Source organism: Zalophus californianus, chromosome 16 (assembly GCF_009762305.2).
Source record: "Zalophus californianus isolate mZalCal1 chromosome 16, mZalCal1.pri.v2, whole genome shotgun sequence".
In the NCBI taxonomy this organism is placed as follows: Eukaryota; Metazoa; Chordata; class Mammalia; order Carnivora; family Otariidae; genus Zalophus; species Zalophus californianus.
This window is the reverse complement of record NC_045610.1, coordinates 43,425,980-43,439,373: the sequence shown is the minus strand read 5'-3', so window position 1 is coordinate 43,439,373 and position 13,394 is coordinate 43,425,980.

Below are 13,394 nucleotides of genomic sequence, written 5' to 3'. Positions count from 1 at the left end.
TGATGTCTCCTGAGACCCCCAGAGGATTCCAGCTAGGCCCAGGTGTACCCTGTGGGAGGTGGGTGGAGGGGCTGGGGCAGCATCCCACTTACTCGCTCCATCTTCCTTCCCCAACCAGTTAGACCAGTGTTAGACTTCGGCTTTCTCTTGCCGCCGCTGGCAGACCTGCCAAGGTGCTGATCCTGCCCAGCAGCCTACTAAACGTGACAAACGCAACAAGGCTGTGGCGGCCATGTTTTGTGTCCCCTTTCCCAGAGCTGCTTGTGCCTCGGAGGCCAGCTCGTGAACACACTGCACACCCCCCCCCGGGGGGGGCAAAAAAAGGCTCTGCAAGGAGGTGTCCGGCTGCAGGTCAGGGGCCGGGGCAGGGTGGGAAAGCAGAAGGCTGCTGCCTCCTCGGGTTCCTGGGGCCTGGCCAGAGGAGGAAGAGGAGAGGCACGGACCCCTTACAGTGCCCTGTCAGCCCAGTCGGTGAGAAAACGACTCTTCACGAATGCCTGTGACCCTCTGGACAGGGTGCTGGAGGTGTAACCCCCTATGGGTGACATGACTCTGATTCCAGGCCCAGAGAGGTCGAGGGATCTGATGCAGGCCCCAGAGCCAGGCACCGGGCCCCAGCGGCTGTGCCCCTGAGCCTCGCCAGGAAGAGCCCTGGGATCGTAGTGGGGGGCCCAACCTCCTTAACGGGACCTCCTGACTGGTGTTTCTTTGATCAGGTTATAGCTTCATGATGCCTACGTCAAAGGACCTGGTAAGTGGAGGGCAGTGGAAGCCCTTTGCAAACTGTGAAGTTCGAAAGAATTATTTGCTCTCTTGCTGAAGTTGATGCAAAAATGTCAGAGGATAGCCAGACTGGCAGGTGTGCAGAAAAGGCGGGCCAGTCTTCCCGGTTGCCCTGGTCCTGCCTCACCTCCCATCTCCCCATCATGCCTCTCTCCTCTGGGCCTCCCTTTCCCAGGTTTTGGGGCCCTAGGCAGCCTTCTAGAAGGCCTACGGTAGGTGCCTGGCTGGCTCAGTCGGTGGAGCATGCCACGCTGGATCTCCAGGTCCAGTTGGAGCCCCACATTGGGCTTAGAGCTTACTTTAAAAAAAGAAAGAAAACGAAGAACGAGGCCTGCTTTCCCTGATGGGGCCCGACTTCACCGTTAGGCCACTCCTGCCGCCCGCCCCAGTCCCGAAACAGTGGGAGCCAGGCCACCGAGAGAGTCCAGCCCCGCGCCCGAGCGGGCGGCCTCCTCTCCGGCCGGCAGGTGGCAGCACCCGCCCGGGTTGGGGTTGGGCCTGCGCGGCGGGCGCTCGCGGAGCGGTCACTAACTTTCCCCGGGTCGCGCTGCGGCAACGCGGGCGCCTCAGATGCCCCGCCACGCGGCTGCGGCGGGAACGCGGACGCGCCGCCTGGCCCCGGGCGCTAATTAAAAAGCTGTGCGGCTCGCCGCGTCCTCTTTGCAGGAGCTGCGGGCCCCGCGTGCTCCTGGCGCCGCGGGGCGGAGGGATGTGTCCCCATCCCACCCTCGCGAGGGTGACCGGCCCGGGACCCTGGCCTCCTACCCTCCAGCCGCGCGCTCGGCCCCCGCGCTCCATTCCCGGATTTGGGGCCTTACCCACCCCCGCGGAGCAGCAGAGACACCTGCCACGGCCTCTCGGTGGGGGCAAAGGGGACAGGCAAGGCCCCTAAACCGCCCCCATCCCCAGGCCCGGGCTGGCCCTAGCATAACTAGCAGAGCTTTACAGTTTACCAAGCACTTTCACGCAGTCATCTCCTTGAAATCTGCCAACTCGGTGAAAGAGTGAAGGAAGCAGGGCTAGAATTTATGGTTGAGCCCCCGCGCCCAGGTAACCAACAGGCACAATTACCAAGCTTCTGGACTCCCCGGGACATGCCCCTCCCACTACCTGCACTGCCTCATTAATTTCACCCTGACTCTGTCTAGGAGTTGCTGTCAACTTCTTCAGATGGCCAGCCTCTTCCTTTCCTGGGGGAGGTTGAAGGAAGGGGCGGGGGAGGTTCGGGACTCTCCATAATGAGCCTCCTTGGCTAGAACCCGGATGGGAGAGGGACGGCCATGTCTGCTAAGTGCCCCCTAGTTCTCACAAAGGCACGTTAGTTCAGGAGAAACCAGTCCAAGGGGCAGGAGAGGGAATGGGGTGGCAGTGATGACCCGAGGAGGCCTTGGCGCCACATAGAGGCGGGCAGGGGAGACCCCCAGAGATGGCAGAAGAGGAGGAGCGCAATGCAAGGGGTGGGGAGGCACTTTGGGCCGCTCTCCCGCTCCTTTCCAAGAGAGGTGGTGGCTCCTCTGGCTCACCCACAGAGCTGAGGCTGCACCCATTGGGGGCCCAAAGAGCCTCCTCCCTTCGCTCCCCACCTGCCCCTCCCCATCACTCAGATTCCAATACAATTTCCAGCTAACCAGCATGTCGATAGAACAAGTCGGGCAGCCGGATTGCTGGCCAATTACAGGAAATCATTCTGCTCCACAGCTCAGCGCCCAGGGAGAGAAGGGAGGGAGGGAGGGAGGGATTGGAAGGGAGCTGGCGCCCAGCTTGCAGGCTGGAAAGCGGTCTGGCTTCAGCAGAGGAATACTGCAGCCCCTAGGAGGGACTGGAGTGGGAGAACAGGGGTGGATGGGGAGGCTTCTGAGGGTGGTCCAGCCGGGGCTCTTCCTCATCCTTACACTAAGCTCTGCATCCAGCTTCTCTGTAATAAAGACTGATGCTCCAAGCCGCAGAGAGAGAACTGGGGACTGAGGGCGCATGAGGAGGGTCCGGGAAGTGAGGCTTGGGGTAGAAGGGGGACAGAAGGGAGGGATGGTGAGACCAATCTCCCCTAGAGCCCTGTGGTTGGCAATGGGAATGGCACCCAGGTCTCCCTGGCCCAGAGGAGCACCGCAGAGCCATCTGAGGGCCTGGAAGTTGCGCACAGAGGGAGAGCCTGTGATTCCACACCCAGCCGTGAACCAAGGGGATCCTGGGAGGGCAGGAGAAGGGGCTTGAAGGGGAGGACGGGAGGAAAGGGGCTGCATCCTGCAGCTGAGTGGACCAGCAGCAGCCTCACTTGGTGAGGGGGTAAGTCTGGAAGCCACCCTTCTACCCCAGAAGGCGAGGCCTAGCGATGTGGGAGGCGACAGGGCTTCTTCCTCACTTACCTTCCCAGCCCCTCTGTCTTACTTACCGCCGGCCCTCCAGAAGCATCCACTCTGATGGAAAGACCCCAGCTCCCCTCCACTGTCAGTCCATCTGAATTTACCTCTACCCCCCACACTGACCTGGACGTCTCTTTGCCACCCCCACCTCCATCCCTCATCACATCTTTCCCAGAACTGTCTTAACCCCCCTCCCCCGGCTGCCCCACCCAGCAGACCCTGAGATCCCTCTGCTTTGAAACACCCAGTGATTGATTAGCAACCCTTCCCAGCCTCTAGGGTCCCTCCCCCAAAGAAATGAAGGACCACTGAGGGACAGAAACTTTCATGTGGACTAACTTGCCCAGGGGGTGACTATTGTTGCTCTGTTCCTCTTGAACCCCAAAAGGAGGCAGCTGTGACCCAAAGATCCTTTCCCTGCCCCAGGCTGTAGCCCCCTCCCTAGAACCCCTCCCCAATTCCGCAGCATCTCACTGCTCCTCCCAGTTCCAAACCCTCTCCTTCAGACCCCGCCAGGGGTGGGGCGTGGGTTGGATTCACCCTCAGCACTTAGGCCAACCCAAGGGTGGACAAATGGGCAGATATAGGAGAGGAGATGGACCTCGGAGTCCGGTGCACCAGGCACGCAGCGGCGCCCAGGAAAGACGCTGAGTGAATGCTGTTGAAGGGCAAGGCCATCATCAAAGTTCCTCGGTGGGTGCACCGGGAGAGGGGATCAGCGCCCTGGGACCCCCTCCTTCCCCGGATTCCTGCCCGAGTACACAGGCTTGGATGTTCGGAGTGGGGTGTCCAGGCTGGCCCTATTCGTGTCCCCCGCTTGGCGCACAGTGGGCGCCCCGCGCTCTGCCGAGCTGATTAAGCCGCAGCTCCGGGCTCGAAGCTCCGCCTCCGCCTGCTCTCCCTCGGGCTCTGCCTCTTGCGGGCCGGGCCCCCGGTGCTCGGCGATCCGGAAGGGGGCGCCCGCCCCGCCCGCCCCGCCCGCCCCGCCCGCGTCCGCGGTGCACCCCGCCCGGCGCGCCGCGCTCGCAGCCCGCAGGCTCCGCGCCATCGATCGGGCCGCGGGGACCCGGGAGCACCGCCCCCCCACCCCTCGCTTTTCGCTTTTAATTGAAGTTTGTTTGAGCAGAGTGCGGAACAGGCAGAGGCAGAAACCAAATATTTAGTTGCTGCAAATTGGCACCTCCAGATCAATTACCCGGCCCGTGTCAGGGCCCGCGCCGCCCCCCGCGCCCCGCGGAATCTCAATGCCGCGCTGCCCCCCGCCCGCGCCGCCTGCCTCGGTTCCGCGGCACGTTTCTCATCAGCTCCAGCCATACATCACCCGTGGCCGCGAGGGGAACAGATTTTCAATGGGAAAAGTTCCCCGGGAGGGTTCTGGTTGCTGATTCCCGCCGCGCCCCGCGCTGTCTGGCCCCCCGCCCTCACCCAGCCTGTCTGATGCGGACAGCCCCGGAGAAGGAGTGAGCTAAAGAGTGAGCTCAAAAAAAAAAAAAAGAGTGAGCTCCAAAGTAAGGACTTTGGGTCACATGACCTTGACCCCATCCTAACTCCTCTTACCCTCTGGGTGACATAGGCGAAGTTACTTATGCTCCCTGAGCCTCGGTTTCCCCAACTGTAATGAAAGGCTCATCCTTCACCTCTCAATGGTACTGTGGAGGTCAACAAGCCCTGGAGGGAGCACATGGTGGCTCTCCATAGATCGCAGTTCTCAGCCCTGCTAGGGGGTAAAATAGGTTCCAGAATGAAGTGAGAAACACCAGGTTGGAAGTGACTCAATCAAGCCACTGGAAAATACCAGAGGGAAAGCAGGGGGCAGCCAGCCTCTCAGGGTCCCCAACAAAGGCTGAGCAGGCAGCTGGACCCCAATAGGTTCCATCAGGGAAAGATTTGACCCCCCCCCCCAGCCCAGGTGCATCTGGGTCCAACCAGAAGAGGAACTGCTCCTCAGTGTCAAGGACGGAGAGTTAGCTGGGCCTGGAGTGAGCCGACAGAGCCATGACCCCAAGGCTGGGCCAGGGAAAGAAAGAAGCTGGGAGGGTTCTGAAGGTCACAGAAAGCTGAGTGCCAGGAGGCTATGCCCATGGCTGAGGGCGAGGCAGTGAGCCCTGGGAACAGTCAGGAAGCCGGGCTTTGCTGGGGCCTGCCTTTTCCCAGCTATATGACCCCGGGCAAGTCCCTTAACCCCAGTTTTCCCATGTGTAAGGTGGGGCCAACACTCTCTACCTCCCGGAGCATTTGTGAAGAATAAAGGAGACAAGGTGTGTGAGGGGCAGGAAACTCACCGATAGGCATTAAGAAGATGGTGCTGGGGCACCTGGCTGGCTGGGTTGGTGGAGCGCATGACTCTTGATCTCAGGGTTGTGAGTTCAAGCCCCATGTTGGGTGTAGAGATTACTTAAATAAAATGGGGGTGCCTGGGTGGCTCAGTTGGTTAAGTGTCTGCCTTTGGCTCAGGTCATGATCCCAGTGTCCTGGGAAGTTTCCTGGGATCAAGCCCAAAATCGGGCTCCCTAATCACTTCTCCCTCTTCCTCTGCCTGCCTGTCTGCCTACTCGTGATCTCTCTCTGTCAAATAAATGAATAAAATCTTAAAAAATAAATAAAATGAAATCTTAAAAAGAAGAAGAAGAAAAAGAAGAAGAAGAAGAAGAAGCAGCAGCAGCAGCAGCTGGGTTTGTGAGTTCTCATGCTCAACGTTGTTTCCATTCCAAGAGCCCCTTGAGGGAACTGGAGTCAAATAGTTTGGCATTTTTAAACGGCTGCCTTGCCAGACAGAGTGACAGGCGTTCTGGATGGGACGAGAGGTGTGGGGAGAGGCTGTGGGGCCCAGGCTTAGGGCTCTGAGAGCCTTTCCTTCCCGCATCCTACCTTAAAGAATGAGAATCTCCAGACTGTCTCTCCTCCCCCTGGCTTCCAACACCAGCACCTTCCTCCAGGCAGAGATCTATGCGCCCACCTTGAGTCCTCAGGGCAGGGGTCACCCGTGCCTGGAAGAAAGGTTCTTTCCCATCAACTTTCAGAGTCCAGATGGAAAGCCGAGGTTGACCTGGACTCTGGAGCCCCAGTGGGAAGTCAACTCACTCCCCAGCCTCTCGATTTTCCCAACTGTGAAACGGGACCACAAATGGTGAGCATTAATTACCAGGTGTTATTTGGACTGGTGGGTGACCTCTAGGACTTACTGAATCCGTTGCCCCACCTTCCACACAGGCTCCTACCCATCTCTTTCCCCATCTGCAACAGAATTATCTCTGCTGGCAGGACAACTCCCCCAGCCTCCTTGGGGATGGCAGCCACTGTCAAGACAGGAAGTCCTTCTGACAGTCTGTCTTAAATCCCTCATCGCCTCCTTCAGGGACAAGTTAAAGAACAAACAACAAAAGATAAATGTTTATGGATAGGCAATGCCACACTATTTAAAAAAAAAATACCCTCAAAGAGGGCAGGGGGTGGGAATTAGCTTCGGACACAATGCTCTTTACACTAAACATCTTGGCGATAAATATAGTTGTGTAATTCTTTTTTTCTCCTTGGCAGAGAGAAAGGCTGAGGCTGGGCAGAAAGGCAGAGGGACCCAAAAATATAAATCAATATGTGACTTTAATATATGTGCTCTCAGTGTCTGTGTGTGCTGGGGGATTATTAGTAACCTTGATTCCAGCTCAGTGTCCATGTGAGGCGGGGAGACGCACGGCCCCCGGGGAAGAGAAGAGAAATTAGGAAGCCAAATTCTTCTCCTGATTGACACCTGGGTAAACATTATCCCCGGCAGAAGGGGAAGAAAAAAAGATCAATGCCGGGTATTTTTATCACGTTCCAGGGACGGACAGGGGGGGAAATTAAAGAAACAGTCCCCTCGCCTCATTGAATATGTTCATCTCCGAGGAGAAGGCAGACCGGGTGGAACCCAGGTGGACAGGGGTCAGCAGAGGACCAGGATCACAATGGGGAGAGAAAGTGGGTGCGCCCCAGGGAGCAGTGTCTGCTGCTTCCTCCGCCCGGAGGGCACTTCTGTGAGCGGCAGCAGGTACAAAAGAGCACGTTCTTAATGATAGGGCAAAAGCACCAGCTTTGCTGGCGAGAATCACAGGCCACGGAGTCTAATGTGAAATAAGACTCTGGCTTCAGTGGAGGGCCAAGAGGCGTCCCTCTTCATGGGGTTATCAGGGGGACGTTTCTAGTAGGAGGTTCCCATAGCATGGGGAGGGGAGAGTGGTGTCAGCAGGGGCCTGGGGAGAGGGAGGGCGGAGGGGGAGGGTCAGCGCCAATGTGGAGAGCGGGGCATCTTTCTGGATTGTCTTGGAAAGTGGGTCCCAGTTCTAGAGTCAGGAAAACCTGGGTTGGTATCTGGCCTCCACCCCTTCCTGGCTGTATGACCTTGGCGAAGTCATTTGACCTCTTGGAGTCTCACTTTCCTTACCTGTCAAACAGAGGCAGGTCGCCCCCACTCCTCTCTCACAGTTGTCAGTGAGATTATACAAAATGCTGCACAGGGGTGAGGGGGCCATTACTATCTAGAGTAGCACTGTCCGAAAGAAGCATAAGACAAGACACACATGTGCTTTTCAATGTTCTAGTAGCCTCGTTGAAACAGTCCAAAAGATGGGTGAAATTAACTTAAATAATTTTTTAAACAATGTAACTCAATATATCCAAAATATGATCATTTCAACCTGTGGCACTGGCCACATTCCAAGGGCTCCATCACCACATGTGGCGAAAGGCTACCATATTGGACCAGCACAGATCTAGAATAAGAACCACAGGGTAGGGACTTTTGCTTCTATGACAGTGTGGAGGCAGAGAGAAAAGTGTGCCCCTGTGATCTAGGAAAGAAACTGAGGGCTGCTGGAGGGGAGGGGGGTGGGGAGGGAAGGATACTTGGGTGATGGGCGTTAAGGAGGCACTTGACGTAATGAGCACTTGGGTGTTCTATGCACCTGATGAATTACTAAATTCTACCTCCGAAATGAATAAAAAAATAACAACATAAAACAAAAATATTGTACCGATAGGATAATTCAGTAAAGTCATCAAAAGTATATAAAATAAAACTTCTATTTATGATCTTAAAAAAATGCAGACTCCCCCTTTGTGTAAAGAGGCCTCAGCACCCCAGCAGGAGGCTCTCTGGGGGGAGGCTGACTGATGGCAGCATCTTCCTTCGGCGGGTCACCACAGGTCCCTGGCTCCCCTGGGCAGGACCTGGTGCCGGGTGGATGCCAAGCTTCCTGGTATCCCTGGGCACCTGGGGCAGCCTGGTGTGGAGGGACAAGCCTGCCAGCTGAACTTGGAAACTCCTTTCATTCCTGTGGCCTCTGCTTCCTGGCAGTAGGATCTAAGGCAAGGCCCCTCCCTGAGCTTGACCAGCTATCAGTGGGGATGGTCATGAGCAGCTCCTCTTCAGCCAAAAAAGAATGTATACTTTGTAAGCCATGAGCCTGTGTGAGGAGAGGAGAAAGTGGGGAGGATGGGCCGCCCCTTCCGTGGTGGCTCTTGCTGGGCACATTCTCAGCGGCTGCAGGGGGCCACCCTACTCCTGGGGGAGTCAGGCTCCAGCTGGAGGAAGAGGGTAGCGGCAGAGGCCCAGGAAGGGTGTGATTCTCCAGGAGCCACACAGCCAACCCAGAAGTGGCTTAGCGGAAGCTTCCAGGTTTGGAACGAGGACACCTGGGTCCTGCTTCTCAGCTGTTCTCAACACTAGGATTTGTGGGAAGGAGTGAATGGGGCTTATTTCAGGACAACGCAAAGGGTGCTTGGTGCTGGCAGGGAGGCAGCCCTCTTGGGTCCAGCCTGACATTTTCTGCTGATGCTTGGAGCTAGGGAAGGGGAACCGACAGCCTGGAGCTCTCACACCTGGGCTGGCTGGGCCTGAGCCCGAGGGGCCCCTGTCCTATTGCCCAGCAGCAGTCCCAGTCCTGGCTGCAGAACTGTCCCGCTGGGGGACAGGTGTGGGGAGAGGCACCCAGCTGCCCAGGACCAAGTGCCCCCCGCACTCCTGCGGGGTCCCAAGAGCCATGCTAAGCTCTCAGTTATACCTTTTGCAGACTCTGCAGCAAAGGAGAGGAGCTGGGATTTTGGGAGATCTAAACCCTCGGAGGTCCAGCATGTGGACTTCAGAAGATTCAAGGGCACGCCTCCTGTCCCCTTCATCGAAAGCTAAACCTTGAGTATGTGCACTTTTCTAAGCTAAGGGCCTAAGCTTCTGTGACGGCTTAGAAGGATCTGTGAGTCCGAAAAGGGCAAGAACTACTGCTCTAGACACACACACACACTCACCAATACACGCACGATATAGACAGGCTCATGTAGACACACAAATGCATATACATATCCACACACACACATGTACACACACACACACACTCTCTCCCTCTCTTCCTATTTCAGGTTTCTTCCATCTTTCCATCCTGCACAGAACTTCCTCCACATACATCCTCTCTGCAAAACTGCTTTAAGCCCATTCTTCCCAGGGAGAGACTCGTGGTGATCCCTAGTGCCCACCAAATGCATTTCAGATGTGTTGGTTTGGCATTCAAAGGGCCCTCCACCATAAGGCCCTCTCTCCCCGACACAGACAGGAGCCTCATTTCCAGGCCGGCTTGCGAGGCTCGCGGACCCGGACCCTGCCGTGTGCCGTCCACACTCCCCGCCTTGGCCCCGGGCGATTTTCCCTCCCTGCAACAGCTGTCCTCTCCTTGCTCACCTCTGCTTGCTGCGATCCCACCCACCTGCGTGTCCCCCCCCCACCCCTGCCGCTCACAGGCCACCTCTTAGGCCAGCCTTTCACAGCCTCATCTGAAATGCCTGCTTTCCTTGCATTCATCCCCCAGAGTCCCTTGCGTGTCCCTGGCCCTGGACCCTTATCTCTCAAAGCCTCACACTCTGTGTCTCCGGGGACTGCACCCAGCTTGCCGCCCTGTGCAAACTAAGCCCGTGGGGGGCAGGGTCTGTCGGGGGTGTCCGTGAGTCTTCTCTGAATCCATATCCCGCCAGCACCCTTCCTGCGCTGCACCCCCCTCCCCCCAAGGTAATACCAAGGTCAGATATAAGAAAAAATAGAGGAAACAACATTTTGCAAATCACGGGGTAAACTCCATTCAAGTGCTCCCCCCTTCCCAGTATTCTTCCTGGACTCCTGCCCGCCCTTGGCTCTGGTTCCCCTGGCCTCTCTCCATCCCCCCAGTCCAGATGTCCAGAGCCTGACTCGACTCCCAGCCCGGGTCTCTGTCTGTGTCCCCGGACATCTGGTCTCCCCCATCAGACTGGGGTCCCTGAGAATGTGAGGACCTACCTTTTTTTGGGGGGGGGTCTTGTTTTTTCTTTCTTTCTTTCCCTCACTCCATTCACATAAGGATTTCAAACATTTTTCAGACACACGTGACAAGATAAAAAATGAGAGAGGAAGCGGGGTGGAAGAGGTCCTGCCTTCCCCTTCCCCAGGCTCTGTCTCTGGCACCCAATGAAGGGCATCTTCCAGAGGGGCCCCTCCTGGGCCTCTGCTGAGCCCATTCATCCTCCTCTGCAGGGACCTCTGGTATGGCCTCGGCCAGCGCCCTCCTCCCTCACCAAACCACCAGGCTCTGCCGCCAGCCACCGCTCACCTGACCCGGCCCTTCGTGCGCTGGCTCTTTCTCTCCAGCCTCCATCTGCAACCACAGCACATCCCAGCTGTCTGATTAACTCAATTGATTAATTAAGCTCTAATGGGAGCTGTGACTCACCCCTGCAGCTGCTGACCAGGAGGCCAGCCGTGCCAGGAAGGGCTTGGGGGCCACAGGCGTGGGCCTCGGAGGGCCCTGGCGACAGGAAGCTCCGTGGCAGGTGCCACTGGTGAGGGAGGCACAAAGGTCGCCCGTGGCTGGGTCCCCTCCAGAGCCCTCCTGGGTGAGGGGGTTCTGTGGGCTCTCTGGGCCAGCCAGTCAGCTCCAGAATGACACATCTAGCACCGACCCTGCTGAAGGCAGGGAGGGCAGGGCAGGGATCGACCGGCGGAGAGGTGCAGGGAGACGACTAGATCCCCTCGGTCTCACTGTGACACCCCGGGGCCTGGACTGCCCAAGGACCAGAAGGCACTGGCCACGTGGAAGCTGGCCACCCACCGACCATAGGGGCCAGGCCCAGCCCTGCCAGAAGCTACCAACTCGGCAGTTTCCGGCCCCCACAACTCCCAGCCGGGTGGTCTCCTGGCTCCCAGTCCCAGGTAACCTCGAGGGCTCTGCAGGGCAAGTCCTGAATTCCAGTCCCCCCCCACCTCTAACCTGCCCACCAGGCCTGACCCCTGACCGACCCTCCCCCAGGGTTCTGCCCCCTTGTCTGGGGTGGCAAACAAATGCCCCCCCCGTTAACAACAATAGTCATCTCATCATCATTTTCCATCTCACAAAGAACATCCATATCCATTCTTCTCCAGAAGCCTGTGAGGCAAACAGAGCAGGGAGCTCATTCTAGAGATGAGGAAACTGAGGCCTCCGCTTGCCCAAGATGACACCTGGCTTTTTCTTGCTCCTCAGCATGGGCATTCGTTGTGAGAAAACACTCCTCTTCAGCTTGTAGACCTCGGCTTCGGAGTCACTTCGACCAGGAAGCCGCCTGTCTCCCCGGCTGCAGGAAGGGACTTCCTACCACGTCCCACTTGGGAAGTTGTTCGTGTTGACCATTAGGCCATGAGGGCAGCTGCCAGTCTGTCCATTCCGACTTATCCTGGCGCCCTGCTCAGGGCCTCACATGCCATGAGGCATAATGAATATTTTCGGGAGGAAGCAGAGAAGGAAGAAATGAATGAGCCATCACACATGACAGATACTCTGATCCCCAGCCTAGGGCTGGGAGGAAGGATGCTGCAGAGGATGGGCAAGTCCGACTGCTGTGGGCATTTCAGCTGAGGGTGTGCAGGGAATCCACAGCAAGCCGCCCCCGGGACCAGGGAGCAAGCACGGAAGCCCTTAGCCCCTGGCCCCCGCAGAGAGAATGTGGTGGGGGGCCTGGGGTGGGGGATGGGAGATGGTGGGTGCAGGGCAGGAGAGGGTGGGGAACGGAGTAGCTCTGGGGCACTGGAGCTTCGTTCAGGGGAGACAGGAAACCTGGGGTGGAGACAGAGCACTGGCCGGAGAGGAAGACCAGGTTGGAGTCATCGCTTTGCTTGCCCCCCCCCCACCGCCCCGGGTGACTTAGAGCATGTGGCCTCCCTCGCTAGACCTGTGAATTGAGAAAGTCCCATGACACGGGCTCAGGATCTGTCGTTCTCCCCTGGTCTGGGAGCCCTGCCACTGCAAGAGACATCCGTGACCAGGGGAAGTGAGTGAATGGTGATGGGCAATAGGAGCGGGGGTTGTGACACAGCCAGGAGCCTCTGATCCCCACCAAGGACCCCCTCCACTCCTCCCAGCTCCTCTGATTCAATTACCAGCTCGGCTTTCAAATCGGGCTCCAGCCAGTAACTTTACTAGAGAAAATGACTATGTGATTATTGCAACCTTGCTCCAAACACCATTTTAATTGGATCTGGGAAAAGGCTATTTGTGCATGGACGGGCCATTTGGGGGGCAGGAGCGGAGCAGCATGGGAATGTCAAGGAGGGGCCCGCTAGCCCCTGAGCCTTAAGCAGCAGTGGATGCTTCTGAGCCACTCCTCGCAGACCCCCACCCTTTCCCTGATCTTCATCCTGGACCTGGGGTTAGCTTTAGCAGGAAAGAAAACGTTGGTGGTGGTAGTGGAGGGGGGGGGCTTCACAGGCAAGCAGGTTGTGGGGGGACGATTCCAGCAACTGAGTTTCCTGCCCAAAGCAGCCCTCAGCAACTTAGGAAACTGCTTTTCTGCCCATCTCCTTTCTCTGCGTTCAGCCCCAGCCCACCTGGGAGTAAACTTTTGCTCCAACACTAGCCCTGAGGAAGCAGAATTGGAAAGAACATCTGATTCTCCAGAATCCTGCAGAGCCTTCTAGAGGGATTTGGGATTATCTGCTCTGGGGATCACTCTGCCTGCTTTCTCCCTATTAGGCAGGTAATTGGGATTTGACTACATACTAATCTTTCTGAGCTTCGGCTTCCCCAACTGTCAAAGGGACAGTTGGTCCTAGGTAACCTCGAAGGCCCCCTCCCAACTCGGAAGGAAGCCGTTTCAGCTGATTCCCCACGTGTCCTCCACAGGGGACTGGAGAAGCCCAACCCCAACTGCTCAGTGGCCAATTCTGCGGGGCCTGTGGGCTCCAAGCCTTGCATGGTCCATCGACCCCAGCAGCTAAGATGTCCC